Raw genomic sequence first — 16070 nt, 5'->3', positions numbered from 1 at the left:
TCTCCCTGGTGAGTTGATGCGTCTGATATCTCACGGCTGCGTCACTTCGCTACAGTATCTTGAGCATGGTTTCTGATACGCGTCCTTTTTGATAGTTGCGCGCTGCTGCTTGAGAGTCTGCTAGTATTACTGCTACTTCAGGGCATGTTGTCATTGCCAGAGCTATTGCCGCTTCCTCTGCAGTCTCGGAGGCTCTTGCTCGGATGGTGACAGCTGCAAGTTCTTTGCCTTGGTGATCCGTGACGCTTAGGGCAAAGGCGTTTCGTTTAATGGCATAGACGAGAATGGCGGATTTTTAACCAGTACCATTTGTAGTGGCAGATGTACAGACGAGAACAAGCGCGATGGCTGCCTCTTCTGCCTCTGCGGTGGAATTTGTGATGTTTAGCTGGAGGTTAGAAGCTTTCCTTGATTGTCGGCTGCCGTCTGGACCATACTGGAGGCTGACGTCCTGCGTCCACGTAGACCACCTCATGGTCCTCGCCGTACTGTTTATGCAGGGCCTGAGCCCTTGCTATGAATTCTGACTGCGCCTTGTAAGGCCCAGTGAAAAGGCACCAAGCGTCTTAACGCGCTCGCTTGCCCGCGAGGTGTTCATAACAGGAAGGACGCCGTTTAAGTTGGCCCAGCTCCAAATTTCATTTGGTGCAACCCAAATTTCATTTGGCCCACCCTGACATTTCAGTTGGCCCACTCACATATTTGAACTTGGCCGATCCGAAATTTAGGCTGGCCTATGCCCAAATTTCAAGTTGGCCCGCCTCCAGATTTACTTTGGCCCACCCCCAAAAAGTTGACCCACCTCAACATTTCAAGTTGGCCTACGTTGAAATTTCATGATGGCCCACCAACAAATTTAATTTGTCCTATGTCCAAGTTTCAGGTTAACCCACCACAATTTCGACTTTGACCCAAGCCTAATTTAAGTTGGCGCACCCCACAATTGAAGTTGGCCCACCAAGTAATTTCAGTTTGGCCCACCACCAAATATAAGTTGGCCCACACCGAAATTTCAGTTGCCCATCGTCAAATTTCAAGTTGACACAACCACAAATTTCAAGTTCACTCACCCCCAAATTTCACTTGGCCCACACCTACCATGCATCTTCTAAGGAGCCTTATGTCTCGGTATGGGTATTATATTCTACCTTATTTTTTGTTTTAAATTGTTGCTTATCGCTTAAAAGCTAGCAATCATCTACATTTACTTTATTATGGGTGGTAAATGCCAGAACTTCGAGAATTACGCATTGTTGTGCAGATACAACGCATTACACTTTTTGCGTGACAGGGTGGCGGAGCTCACCAAATAATGCGTACGCATTAAAGAATGAAATAAATTCTGCTGTTACACGAATCAAAACGCAATCTGCGTTTGAACCATGCCGTAGTGGGGGACTGTAGATGACCACCTAGGACTCCATAAGGTGTGCCTAAACGTAAGGGCCCGAGCGTTTTGCGTTTGCAGTTGGTGACGTTGAGTTCAGTAGCGCAACGTCATAGCCACCGGGCTTTGCCGCGGCGGATGCGTGCTTGCATAGTTGTCGGTTATGTATGCCAAGAGATGAGAAACTGGTGGGCGTTCTATGCGTAAAACATTAACAAAATTTTTGAGTCCTTCCACTCTGTGAATGTGGATGACCGGTCAAGCTGTTTAGCGCAGGACACAGGGGTGACAGAGAATTTTGAACAAACGTAGGAACATATTTAATGTTTTGACCTGTGGTCATCGTGACGATATAGGTACGCAGACACATTCGCGTGTCACCTCTGTTATTAAATGTGTCCATGAAGCAAGACAACGAATGGCTTATAAGCCATTATAAGCCATCACCCCTTAAGCAATGGCTCGTACCCCCAAAAACGCGGCCTCCCCACTACGACGACAGAAGTGAAAGTCGACGCTGCAATGACGAGCGGAAACGGAGCCAGCTGTGGAAAAAGACGACGCATGCGTGAGCAGTGGCACGAGCGCTTTCTCGCGGTTGCGCCGAGGTGTACTAGAATATTTTTATTTATTTATTTAAAATACCTTACAGGCCCATTTAAGGGCATTGGGTAAGGGGGGACACAAAGTGTTTCAACAGGAGTAAATAATATAAACATCAATACAGGCTTTCACAAGATAAGTAAAGCAGTACAGGAGTGGAGAATATAAATATCTATACATGCATTCACAAGACAAGTAAAACGAAGTTCAATAAATGTTTGTCTAGGCTAAGCTTCAGAGAGCGTAAACACAGTAATATACTCATGCTCACAAAAATATATAAATACAAGTGTGAAAAACAGCGAAGGAAAGCAGGTCAATAACATCCTTATACAATGTTTCTACAGGAAATTCAGCAATTCTTCGCGAAAAGCGTCACGATCTGTTATGCTCGCAATGTTATCAGGAAGGCTGTTCCATACGTTTATGACACGTGGCAGTGCTGATGCGTTAAATGACAGTGTATTACCGAATATGCGCATGAAACTATGGCTATTGTTAAGGCGACGTGACGTGCGCGCTGGTACTTCAAGCGGCAACACATGAGGGTAGAGGCACAGAGAAAGGAATTCTACAAGAGGGGACACTCGGCGATTACTGGCAACAGGAAAAAGAGTGACAGAAAGCCTCTGCAGCCTAGCTCGCGGAGTAGCCATCGGCCTTCAGCGAGGGAGTGGGCCGCAAGACGTCGTCTCGCGCATACATGGCAAAGTGATTTTGGCGCGAATCAGCCGAAGATCAAGCACGGGTATTCTGTGTGGAAAATCTTACGTAGAATCTCCTCAGGGAGTTGTCCGAATAGTGCGTAAACATTTCGAACGACGTTGTGTCGAGTGCTCGTGCCTTGGTGTGTTTGGTATAACTGCGAGAACGACCGTGAAAAAATCGCAAAACGAAGAAGCGCGGTTTCCATGTCGAACTGCTAAGTGAGACCTGCACGAGACGACACAGAAGAGGCGAGTAGAAGCAATGTTCACTCGTGTTATAGAGAGGCTGCAGTGGATGTGGACGTGGGGTGAAATGACGAGGGAGATGCAGGAAATGTAGGAAATGGACTACGCAACCTTTTCGTAGTAGCAGATGGGCGAAATAACGTCCTAAACAGAACAGCGACTGGACTAGCCCAGCCCCTGGCAAATGCCGTGGACGACATGCGGGAGCTGTCGCCTCAGGTGCAGATCGTGGCGTGCACGGTGGCGGAGCTGCCTTTACGTGACAGTAACGTACAATGAGCCGTATTGGCTGCTAATGAGGCTATATGGACAATTTGCCAAGAGAAAGGTTTCGAGGTTGTAGAAGTAAATAGGGAATTGAGAAGGTGTGGTGGTTTCCAACGAGACGGGATGCACTTCAATCACAGGCTTGGACGGGAAGTGGGCTGGCGACGTGCTGGTCGCGCGGTTGCTTTTTTGCGAGGCCCACGCGCGATAAGAAGGTCAGTGTAAGTAATAATGAAGAAGGTCCCCTAGGCGAACCGTGGAATAGCATCGCAGTCAATCAGAGAAAAAGGAGGAAAACAAAAAAGAGAGCTCGCTATACAATAGGCTACATAAACATGCAGGGTGGCAGAAGAAAGGACAACTGGGCAGAGATGGAGTAGCAGTTAAATAGAAAACAAAAAGGGGGTATGCGGTTACAGAAACGCACCTTCGAGGCTCGGAACAACCGCCAGTGATTGAGAATTATGTTTGCGAAGGGTGCAACAGAACTAAATCGCAAAGAAAGGGAGGGGGAGTCGGAATGCCCATCCATCAGGGAGCCAAAAAGAAAATAGTATATTCAAGATGTCATGATCATCTTTGGTTATCATGTACAATGAGCTTAAAGAAAAGTTAGCTGGGCGTAACCTATTTGTTGACCGGAAATAATTGTAGAGAAAAGAATCAAGAGTTAGTGGAATGTCTAAGTGGCTATATTAAGGGTATCGGGAATGATGCCAAAATTATCCTATTAGGTGACATGAATGCTCACATACAGAATTTAGATGGCTATACCGATAACAGCTGGAAATCAATGCTAGATCTTCGTGAGCAACATAACCTCATTATCGTCAATACAGGGCCTAAGTCTGACGGGCACACTACGTGGATAGTGGGAAACCGGCAATCGACCATTGATTACTGTCTTATGGCACAATGAATTCATGATAAGTTGAGAGAAATGGTCATTGATGAAGAAGGGTATAACGGCATAGGAAGTGAGCATAAATGTATCAATTTGAATATTGAATATGTAGTTGGGAAAGAGAGCAAAGCGTGCAAAATGGCCAGTGCAAATTTGTACGCAGAACAAAAAAAAATGGCCGTGGCTTAGCTTGGTTAAGCCTGGTAATTGCGGAGCAATAGTGTGCAGCCGAGCTGCATACTGGGCACGCCGCTTAGAAAGTCGTTCTTCTCGTTCTTCTTCCGTCTCCGTAGCTCGCTGATGCTTCCTCTTTGCATTCTGCCGAGCTGCCTTGTTCGGGAGTTAGGCCGCCTTCAAGAGTGGAACGCGATAGCGTTATCGCACCCCGTTCGCACCGCCTACTCAAACGCGCTACGCCAGCCAAACGTCGCGATCGGCAAAGATAGCCGGGCCCCGACGCGCCATGAAGGCGGACGCGATCATGGGGTGAGTGGTGCGCGACGTGTTGGGGCAGCGCCGCACATTGCGAGGAGGGTGTCTTCTGTGTTTGCCCCAAGATGGCTCTGCGTGTGCGCAGAGCGCACAAGAAATGTAGTGGAAAGGTACTTCGCTACTCGTGAAACTGCGACTTCTGTAAGTTACGTGGTCATAATTACCGATATATATCGCAGTATAACATAACAGTATCGCAGTATAACAGTATCGCAGTATAACTATAACACTGGAGTGCGGCCTGATCCCGGAGACCAGAACCGGTAACGCACTCTCTCACCAGAGCAGGATTGGCCACCCTGGTGCAGTACTTGGCCACAACCTCCTATATGAATACAACAATCGAACCCCGGCCCTCAGTCCCCAGCAGCCGCGAAGCAACTGACCACGGCGGCGGTCAGATCTGTGACGCTGCAGAGGGTGCTAAGAATACCTGGCTCCGGACAAGCCGCCATTGGAATCTGAACCTGGCAACGTTTAACGTTAGAACGCTATCTAGTGAGGCGAGTCTAGCAGTGTTATTGGAGGAATTAGAGGGTAGTAAATGGGATATAATAGGGCTCAGTGAGGTTAGGAGGACAAAAGAAGCATATACAGTGCTAAAAAGCGGGCATGTACTGTGTTACCGGGGCTTAGCGGAGAGACGAGAACTAGGAGTCGGATTCCTGATTAATAAGGAAATAGCTGGTAACATACAGGAATTCTATAGCATTAACGAGAGGGTGGCATGTCGTGTTGTGAAACTTAATAAGAGGTACAAAATGAAGGTTGTACAGGTCTACGCTCCTACATCTAGTCATGATGACCAGGAAGTCGAAAGCTTTTATGAAGACGTAGAATCGGCGATGGGTAAAGTCAAAACAAAATACACTATACTGATGGGCGACTTCAATGCCAGGGTAGGCAAGAAGCAGGCTGGAGACAAGTCAGTGGGGGAATATGGCATAGGCTCTAGGAATAGCAGAGGAGAATTGTTAGTAGAGTTTGCAGAACAGAATAATATGCGGATAATGAATACCTTTTTCCGCAAGCGGGTTAGCCGAAAGTGGACGTGGAGGAGCCCGCATGGTGAGACTAGAAATGAAATCGACTTCATACTCTGCGCGAACCCTGGCATCATTCAAGATGTAGACGTGCTCGGCAAGGTACGCTGCAGTGACCACAGGATGGTAAGAACTCGAATTAGCCTAGACTTGAGGAGGGAACGAAAGAAACTGGCACACAAGAAGCCAATCAATGAGTTAGCGGTAAGAGGAAAACTAGAGGAATTCCGGATCAAACTACAGAACAGGTATTCGGCTTTAACTCAGGAAGAGGACCTTAGTGTTGAAGCAATGAACGACAATCTTATGGGCATCATTAAGGAGTGCGCAATAGAAGTCGGTGGTAACGCCGTTAGACAGGAAACCAGTAAGCTATCGCAGGAGACGAAAGATCTGATCAAGAAACGCCAATGTATGAAAGCGTCTAATCCTACAGCTAGAATAGAACTGGCAGAACTTTCTAAGTTAATCAACAAGCGTAAGACAGCGGACATCAGGAACTATAATATGGATAGAATTGAACAGGCTCTCAGGAACGGAGGAAGCCTAAAAACAGTGAAGAAGAAACTAGGAATAGGCAAGAATCAGATGTGTGCGTTAAGAGACAAAGCCGGCAATATCGTTACTATTATGGATGAGATAGTTCAAGTGGCTGAGGAGTTCTATAGAGATTTATACAGTACCAGTGGCACCCACGACGATAGTGGAAGAGAGAATAGCCTAGAGGAATTCGAAATCCCACAGGTAACGCCAGAAGAAGTAAAGAAAGCCTTAGGAGCTATGCAAAAGGGGAAGGCAGCTGGGGAGGATCAGGTAACAGCAGATTTGTTGAAGGACGGTGGTCAGATTGTTCTAGAGAAACTGGCCACCCTGTATACGCAATGCCTCATAACCTCGAGCGTACCGGAATCTTGGAAGAACGCTAACATAATCCTAATCCATAAGAAAGGGGACGCCAAAGACTTGAAAAATTATAGACCGATCAGCTTACTGTCCGTTGCCTACAATGTATTTACTAAGGTAATCGCAAATAGAATCAGGAACACCTTAGACTTCTGTCAACCAAAGGACCAGGCAGGATTCCGTAAAGGCTACTATACAATAGACCATATTCACACTATCAATCAAGTGATAGAGAAATGTGCAGAATATAACCAACCCTTATATATAGCTTTCATTGATTACGAGAAAGCGTTTGATTCAGTCGAAACCTCAGCAGTCATGGAGGCATTACGGAATGAGGGTGTAGATGAGCCATATGTAAAAATACTGGAAGATATCTATAGCGGCTCCACAGCCACCGTAGTCCTCCACAAAGAAAGCAACAAAATCCCTATAAAGAAAGGCGTCAGACAGGGAGATACGATATCTCCAATGCTATTCACAGCATGTTTACAGGAGGTATTCAGAGGCCTGGGGTGGGAAGAATTGGGGATAAAAGTTGATGGAGAATACCTTAGCAACTTCGATTCGTTGATGATATTGCCTTGCTTAGTAACTCAGGAGACCAATTGCAATGCATGCTCACTGACCTGGAGAGGCAAAGCAGAAGGGTGGGTCTGAAAATTAATCTGCAGAAAACTAAAGTACTGTTTAACAGTCTCGGAAGAGAACAGCAGTTTACGATAGGTAGCGAAACACTGGAAGTGGTAAGGGAATACATCTACTTAGGGCAGGTAGTGACCACGGATCCGGATCATGAGACTGAAATAACCAGAAGAATAAGAATGGGTTGGGGTGCGTTTGGCAGGCATTCTCAAATCATGAACAGTAGGTTGCCACTATCCCTCAAAAGGAAAGTGTACAACAGCTGTGTGTTACCAGTACTCACATATGGGGCAGAAACCTGGAGGCTTACGAAAAGGGTTCTGCTGAAATTGAGGACGACGCAACGAGCTATGGAAAGAAGAATGATGGGTGTAACGTTAAGGGATAAGAAAAGAGCAGATTGGGTGAGGCAACAAACGCGGGTAGACGACATCTTAGTTGAAATCAAGAAAAAGAAATGGGCATGGGCCGGACATGTAATGAGGAGGGAAGATAACCGATGGTCACTAAGAGCTACGGACTGGATTCCAAGGGAAGGGAAGCGTAGCAGGGGGCGGCAGAAAGTTAGGTGGGCAGATGACATTAAGACGTTTGCAGGGACAACATGGCCACAATTAGTACATGACCGGGGTAGTTGGAGAAGTATGGGAGAGGCCTTTGCCCTGCAGTGGGCGTAACTAGGCTGATGATGATGATGATGATGATGATGATAACTTTCTACGGCACGTTTCTAAGGTAACACCGCATTCACTAGAGGCGTTTTTGTCCCCTTTTGAAGTATCGAATTTGTGGCTGAGTGCAATCTTTCCGATTACTAAAAGCAAGATTTTCTAGTGAATATCTGGCCGCTGTTACTAGTAAGAAGTTGTACAAAGATCTTGTTGATGTATTCTTGCCTGTACCGTTGTATCGTACAGTATTTGCTTTAGGTTCAGAACGAGATGCTCTTAGGAGAGTTAAACGAATGCCGGTAAGAGCTTCTGTTAAATCTTTCTTTTTCCAACTACATACAGGCACTCTCCCAGTCAAACCGTGGCTGCAAAGCAAAGGCATTTTTGTACCTTGGTCTGTGAATTGCTTTATATGCAAGAAACCGGAGACGATTGAGCATATCTTTTTGGACTGTCATGACGCAGTGTTTTTGTGGGATATTCTAAAACGTAGCCTTAAAAAGGAATTGCCGTTAAGTACTTTCGGGATACGCTTCCTGCCATGTGCGGAACCAGAGGGAGTGCCTGTCGATCTGTTAATGCTTCTGTGCATGCACAGTGTGTGGCGACCGCGTATGGATATTAGACATGAGCGCATTGTTCAGGCCCCAGCACATGAATACTTCATTGAAAGTGTGTTATATATACGCGAATTTTTCTGCGCACAGAGTGATCCTCCTGATTGGCTAAGTGCTTTGGACAAAGTGACTAGCCTACATCGTTCTTATCACACCACACTGATCCGGCATTGACTAGTTTTTTTTTTATGACCATGTAATACTCACATTGTATTTTCTTTTGCCAAGCCGGTAATAAAAAATAAAACAAAAAAAAAAACTTGTGGCTGAGTGGTAGCGTCTCCGTCTCACACTCCGGAGACGCTGGTTCGATTCCCCCCAGCCCAGCTCACAAGATGTTTTTATTTATGAAATGACGTTATTTATGTGACGTCACTCTAGGTCACGTGGGGTGACGTCACGCAGCGAGGTCACGCTAAAGGTCAATGGTGCCTACCACCGCCTCGCGACGGAACGGGCTGAAATGCGACCTAAAGTAGTATTGCTTCGCAATAATAATAAATATAGCCACAAGAGTCGAGAAAGGACTTGGCAAATGTCCAAGTTCTGTCAAATGGGCTTTGAATATATCTCACGTGCATCTCATTACACACAATCATTCCTGGGATTCAAAGAACGCGCAGAGCGACAGCCGCTTGATTGGAAATGCTCCCAAAATGAAGCTTACAACCGCCCGCTCAGTTGAGCTGAGCTTAATATCTTTCTTGCTTGTTGCATCAGCTCAGCACTAGGTGGCGACCGTATAATATGTGAAATGATCAAGTACCTCTACCCTGAAACACAGAAAGCACTCCTTTCACTTCTCAATGTCATGTGGGCCGCTGGGTACATTCCCTGTTCTTGGAAATAAGCTATAAATAGTAATACCCATATTCAAACAAGGGAAGTACCCGTCCTTAGTAGTTACAGAGCTGTCGCTTTGACAGGCTGTCTCTGCAAGTTTTTTCAAAAGATGATAAACCGGTGACTAGTCTATCTCCTTGCGAACAACGGACTACTAGATCCATACCAGTGTGCTTTCAGAGAAGGCCGGTCCACCACCTTGCCCGCACTGACGCAAATATAAGGGCTGCCTTCATACACTAAGAGTTTCTTTCTCTCCTTATTTCTTCATTTGGAGAAAGCATATGACACCACATGGCGCTTTGGTACTATCCGAGACCTTTTCGCTATGGGTATTCGCGGGAGTATGTTGAGTATAATTGAAAGTTATTTTTCTAACCGCACCTTTTGTGTAATGGTGGGCCATACATTGTCGAGGTCTTTCACCCAGGAAACTGGTGTTCCAAAAGATGGTGTGCCAAGCTGCACACTGTTCATTGTAAAAATAAATTCTTTGCGCAGGGCTATCCCACAAAGAATGTTCTACTCAGTATATGTAGGTCATGTACAGATTGGATTTCAATCATGCAACCTTGCTATCTGCGAACGACATGTCCAGCATGGCTTAAATAAAGTGGCAAAATGGGCTGATGAAAATAGCTTTAGCTTAAGCCCACAGAAAAGTACATGCGTTCTTTTCACGAATGAGAGGAATAGTACTGTACCCTGCGGTTGGGCTCTCTGGTAGCAGATTACCCGTCAGTGCCGAGCACAAGTTTCTCGGCATCCTATGGGAATCGCAACTTGCGTTCACTCCGCATAATAAATGCTTGAGGTCTGTTACGGTTGGGGTGTAGCACCTCGGGCAACAAGGATGGTCGACCACCATGTCTCATCGAAATGAAGGGTAAATTTTCAATTTGTTTTGGTTGTCTCCAGTGGTTACCGCCCTGGCAGGTGCCTCGTAGTACTTACAAGCCCTTTCGTGTGTCTACATGCCTAAACGAAACGAAGAATGGATTCCTAATTTCCTATGGTTGTCTCGAGGGGTTGCCGGTCTGGCTGGCGCCCCGCAGTGCTTACAGGCCCCTTTGTGTGTGTGCGACTTTAGAATAACCCGTTCCACGAACTGTCAAGCTCTACAGGAGAACTTCCGCGAACCAACGTCGCCTAGAAGAATGGATCAGTCGCCTATCCACAGTAAGCCGCCCATCCACAACCAGACGCCCTTTCCGCGAACCAACATCTCCTAGAAGAAAGGATTAGCGCCTACGACCCCGGACCAGCGGGTTGATACCTGCGGAGGCGGGCCCGTCCAGGCTCACCTGAGAAATGGGAGCAGCCGCAAAGCAACAACGGAGACGTGCGACCTCGCCCAGGAGAGAAGGAGCAGCCGCAAAGCACCGATGGGGACTCAGTGCCTGTCACGTGATGTTGAGGTGAGCAAGATCCCGCCTACGACTTTAGTGGGTCTATTTAAAGGGCCCTGCAATATACTTTTACACTTCATTCTCTTCTCATCTTTCACCAACCATTGAATAAACCATGCAAGTTTCGCACTACAATCGTCTCGTCCCTGCCTGATCGCCATGGTCTACCGCACGCCTGCAGCCTGCCGACAACGCTACGCTACCCAATAGTAACACCGGTCGGGCTTCGAGAAACAGGCGTCGCAACAACTGGTCGGTAGCGGTGAGATACGCTACCCTGGAGAACGCAACAACGGTTGGCAGTTATTGGGATACGCTAGAACGACAGAAAGCTGAGCTAGTTTGCAAGGATTCATTATGCAAAAAAGAGGTGAGGCGTGCAGACAGGACACAATAGTAGAGAAGTGGACAACACGAACGACGACTATCAACTGAAGAGAGCGCTGAGGCGAAAAAAGAAATTCTTTCAATGTAGTTGAAGTCGACGCTGATTGGGTGGAGAGATGGCGTTTTCCTGCAGAAATCAGGCATTTGTATTGGCTCAAAGGTTGCCCCTATTCTTAGCAATATTTACCTGAGTAAGGATGACAGCTGCTTAGAGAAAGCCTTAGGTGATAGCGTTATCAAAATATTTCGTTACGTTGATGATTACCTGATTTTCTACAATAGGGAAGATTTCAATTTCGCTGCTATCTCAGTAAGTGAGCAATTTAAACTTTATGGAGGAGGATTAAGGTTTACCAAGGAATTTCCTCAGAGACGCGTAATTCTGTTTCTTGACATTTCCTTGATCTTCGAACAAAATCACGTTTGTTGACAGTACTCCCAAAGATCTTCTAAGCAGTTGCGGAACTTTCAATCAAAGCATTCCAAAAAAGTAAAAAACGGAATTGCCATGTCGTGCCTTAAGTCTTCTCTCACCAGATCGTGCATGCGCAAAATGAGCGCTAGTTTTAATGCGCAGGTCCAGCGCCTATTGGAAGCAGCTTATCCTAGTGTAGCAGTGGCCACTGTGGCTGAGCGCCAAAAGAAGTTGGTTTCAAGGGGGACGGACGTGATTACAGAAAGAAGTAATAGCAAAAAAAAGAGTAGTGGCTATTGCGTACATTAATTCAGTGTCCCACAGGCTTAAAAAGTTGCAAGTATATATGATGTTAATGTTGCTTTCACTGCTCCTAATAAGCTAAGTAAGATATGCGCTGCCGTACAGAGGAAAAAGGAGCAGGTAAAAGAAAAAAAAACAGATATTTGTCCTGTGAAGCACAATAAGAACAACAGTTTTACTGACTGTCGTATGGGTGTGGTTTATAAAATTCCCCTTAGCTGTGGCCAGTTCAACGTAGAGCAAACGGGGCGCTGTATCAGTGGAACAATGGAACATAAAAGTAAATTATAAATCAATAAATAACCATAAATCAATGGAACATAAAAGGTTGTTAACCGGTGGATCGCCTTCTAATCTTTCTTTACATTGCCAAGATTGTAACTGCACGCCAGAGTTAGATGAATGCGTGATATTGTACAGGCATAAGAATGAAGATACGCGTTTTATGGTAGAGGCATGGGATATCTATAATGGTGGCAGTGCGTGCCGTGAGTCAGCCTTCCATTACTTTACGTAAGGAAGAGATTAAGTGCCTTAACAGTTATCTCTCAACTATACCGGCACATGTACCCGACTGACACGTGGTGATACCATTCCTGAGCTTGCGCAGATGAGTTTTGTGTCTTCTTTCTTTTTTCGCCTCAGTGCTCCCTTCAGTTGATAGTCGGCGTTCGTGTTGACCACTTCTCTACTCTTGTGTCCTGTCTGCACGCCTCACCTCTTTTTTGCATAATGGGAGGCGCTACCCTGGAGACCCCAACTTTGGACATTTAAGAGACTGTCTCCTCTTCGTCCTGGTGAGAACTTTCGGAAGGAAAGTGTATGGATTCATGAATGCATATGATGAGTGCACGGCTTTTCTTCACTAAGATATCACTTGGCTTTACGTATTTTTTGGAAAGAACGGAGCAGTGACTTTTTTTCAACCATTGACGGAAGTTTTGAGTACGTCGAGCTTGTAATGGAGTGAAGAGTTACCAGCACTAAGGACAGCCATGAACTTGAAGGAAGTAAAGAAGCCGGAATTGTTGAGCTTGGCCAGAGAGTTGGTCCTCTAAATTACCGAATCAAAGAGAAAGCCGGAGATCATAGAGGCGATCTAAGCTACCAGTGGAGACGACAATGAACTGAAGGAACGCCTAGAGAGCATTGCGGATAAGGAGGAAAAGTGTAAGCGCCTAGAAGAAAAAGAAGAGCGTGAGCCGGCAGCACGTGACGCACTCGTAATGAAACGCCTAGAGATTGAGTTTCTGAAAGCTCAAAATACTGACAGACCTAGCACTGAGGCACGTGAAAGCAAGCGCAGAATGACAGACTTGGCGGCACCCTACACAGTTGGAGGGGACATCGGTCTTTTTCTGGTACAGTTTCAGCGCACGTGTGAGAAGGCAAAATTCGTAAGAGACACGTGGCCGCAAAGCTTACTTACATTACTGCCACGGGATGTAGCTGAAGTCATTGCCCACATGAGGCAAGAACACGCAGAGGTCTTCGATAAAGTCAAAACGAGACTGCTTAAAAAGTATGGATTGTCAGCAGAAGCATTCAGGCGAAAATTCAGGGAAGTCGAAGAGACCAAAAGTGAGTCATACTCCGATTTCGCATACACCTTGGAGGTAAACTTGGAAGAATGGCTCAGAGAAGAGGGTGCACTTGGCGATGCCGAAAAGACAATGCAGTGCTTTGCTTTAGAACAGTTCTACCACCAGCTGCCAAAAGATATCAAGTATTGGGTTCAGGATAGGCCAGGTGATCTCGCTGAGGTGTACGTAATTCGCCGCGCGTTCGAAGGCAACGAAGCTCCTAAGAAGGAGATGAATAAATGCAGATCCGACAAGCCAACGGGATGGTCAAAGTCGAGTCGGTATAAGCCAAACGAAAGGTCAGATTCGGTGAAAATTAGTGACGAGAACAGCAAGGGAAAGGAATAGTCACCCGAACGGAGGGCAGAAAGGCAAGAGAAAAAAAGCTTTCGAGGCAAAGAAACCAATAGTTTGCTACAAGTACCAGCAAACGTGGCATATCTCCGTGGGATGCAAAAATCCCAAATGAGTATGGATGTCAATAACCAGCAACGAGAAAAATCTCAAATTGCTCGAACCGTACATTCAAGACCTCGTGGTAAACGATAAGTCGTGTCGGGTGCTTCGCGACTCGGCAGCCACAATGGACGTGGTGCACTCGTCGTACGTAGAGGAAGGCCAGTTCACGGTAGAATGTGCTTGGATAAGGAAAGCCGTAGAGGCCCCCAGTGTTTGTCTCCCTGTGGCAAAGATTCGTATCGAGGGCCCATTTGGAGTACTGGACACTGAAGCCGCCGTCTCGGTACATCTCCCGCCACAGTATCCATATTTGTTTTCTAACAAATCTGCGGATTTGCTGCGACGCAGGGGAATCGGGTTTAGTGAGAGAATAGTGGAAGCTCTAACTCGTAGCAAGGCAAAGGAGCTCGTGGCTAAGGCAGTGTACGAATGTCCAGTGGTTGAGGAAACAGGTTTGACGGAGGATTCGTCAACTAGCACCAAACAGGACAGCCCTATTGGGGATATTCCGGAAAGTACACTAGTTAATGAAGAGGTCGGGAGAACATCGGAGCCTGAAATGTCTCGAGACGCAGAATTCAGAAAAAAGTTATTGAATGTAAGTCCTGCCTCAAGGAAATGCGTAAGGCACAAAGCAATGTTAAGCATTACTATGACAGGACGGCTCGAAAGCGACCCTTTGAAGCCCTCATTGAAATACAAACTACAGGTTCAATGGGAAGGACCGGCCGGTCGACATAATTCAGGAATCATCTGAAACAAACTACGTAATCACGGTACCGGTAAAAGGAAGGACACCACAAGTGTACCACAGCAATATACTTAAACCTTACCGGCAGAGGGAGGTCATTGTGAACATGTCTCTTAACCAACCAGAGGAGATACCTGTCGACTTTCCGGAGTTAACATCAGTAACGGGGACAAAATACATACACGAGACCATTGACAAGCTAGTAGAGCAGGCGGAGTTGAATCCCAATCAAAGGGCTGAACTACGGGAGCCCGTGTTTGAATTTAAAGACATATCTTCAGACAAACCTGGCAGGACCACTGCGATCGTTCACGATATAGGGTTAACCTCATCATACCTACTTCGTTTGAAAGCTTATCGCGTTTCACCTAGTCAACGTCAAGTCATGGGCGCTGAAATAAACAAGGCATTAGAGCGAGGTGTAATCGAGCCAGTAGAGAGTGATTATACCTCGACTCTTATCTTGGTTGAGGTCCCAGGAAAGGAGCCGCGACCGTGTATCGACTACCGCCGGCTCAACTTAATCACGAAGGACCAGGCCTACCCAATACCGCATATCAAGGAAAGGCTTGAGAGAGTTACCAGTGCTAATTTCATCTCCACGCTTGATTTAGTCAGAGGGTACTGGCAGGTTCCGTTGACCAAGAGGACAAGAAGGCTTGCGGCGTTTATTACCCCGATGGGAACTTTTCTGCCGAAAGTCCTGAGCTTTGGATTGAAGAATGCTCCCTATTGCTTCTGTAGCCTTATGGACCAGGTGCTACGAGGAATGTAGGACTTTGCACTTCCGTATCTCGATGGCATAGCAATCTTTTCTTCAGCATGGGCGGACCATATGCAACACCTGCGAGCCATGTTTTGTCGTCTACGAGAGGCCAACTTAACTGTCAAGGCTCCCAAATGCCAATTATGGCGCGCGTAGGTAGCTGATCTAGGTCACGTAATAGGGCAAGGCCATCGTCGGCCTTCCGAGGTTAAACTGACCGCAATAGGCAACTTCCAGGAACCACGCACGAAGCAGGATATCAGGTCATTCCTTGGCTTGGCAGGTTATTACCAAAGATATATCCCACGTTATTCCGAGATTGCAAGTTCTTTAACAGATGCTCTCAGAAAAACAGAACCGGAAACGGTAAAGTTGGATGACGCTAAAGAAAAGGCTTTTGGTATGCTGAATAAAGCACTAACGAGTCAGCCAGTGTTGAACCCGCCTGACTACTCTAAGCCATTCATTCTTCAGTGGGATGCCAGCGACAGGGGTATGGGCGCGGTGCTTTGTCAAAAGAGAGATGACGAAAATGAACACCCTGTACTGTACGCCCATGGCAAGCTTTCAGTTCGTGAGGAAGCATGCAGTGCACGAGAAAAGGAATGCGCCTGCGTAGTATGGACGGTTCAGGAGCTAGCATACTATATCGCTGGTTCAAGGTTCACC

This window comes from Dermacentor andersoni, chromosome 3 (assembly GCF_023375885.2).
Source record: "Dermacentor andersoni chromosome 3, qqDerAnde1_hic_scaffold, whole genome shotgun sequence".
In the NCBI taxonomy this organism is placed as follows: domain Eukaryota; kingdom Metazoa; phylum Arthropoda; class Arachnida; order Ixodida; family Ixodidae; genus Dermacentor; species Dermacentor andersoni.
Note: the sequence above shows the minus strand (reverse complement) of the source record.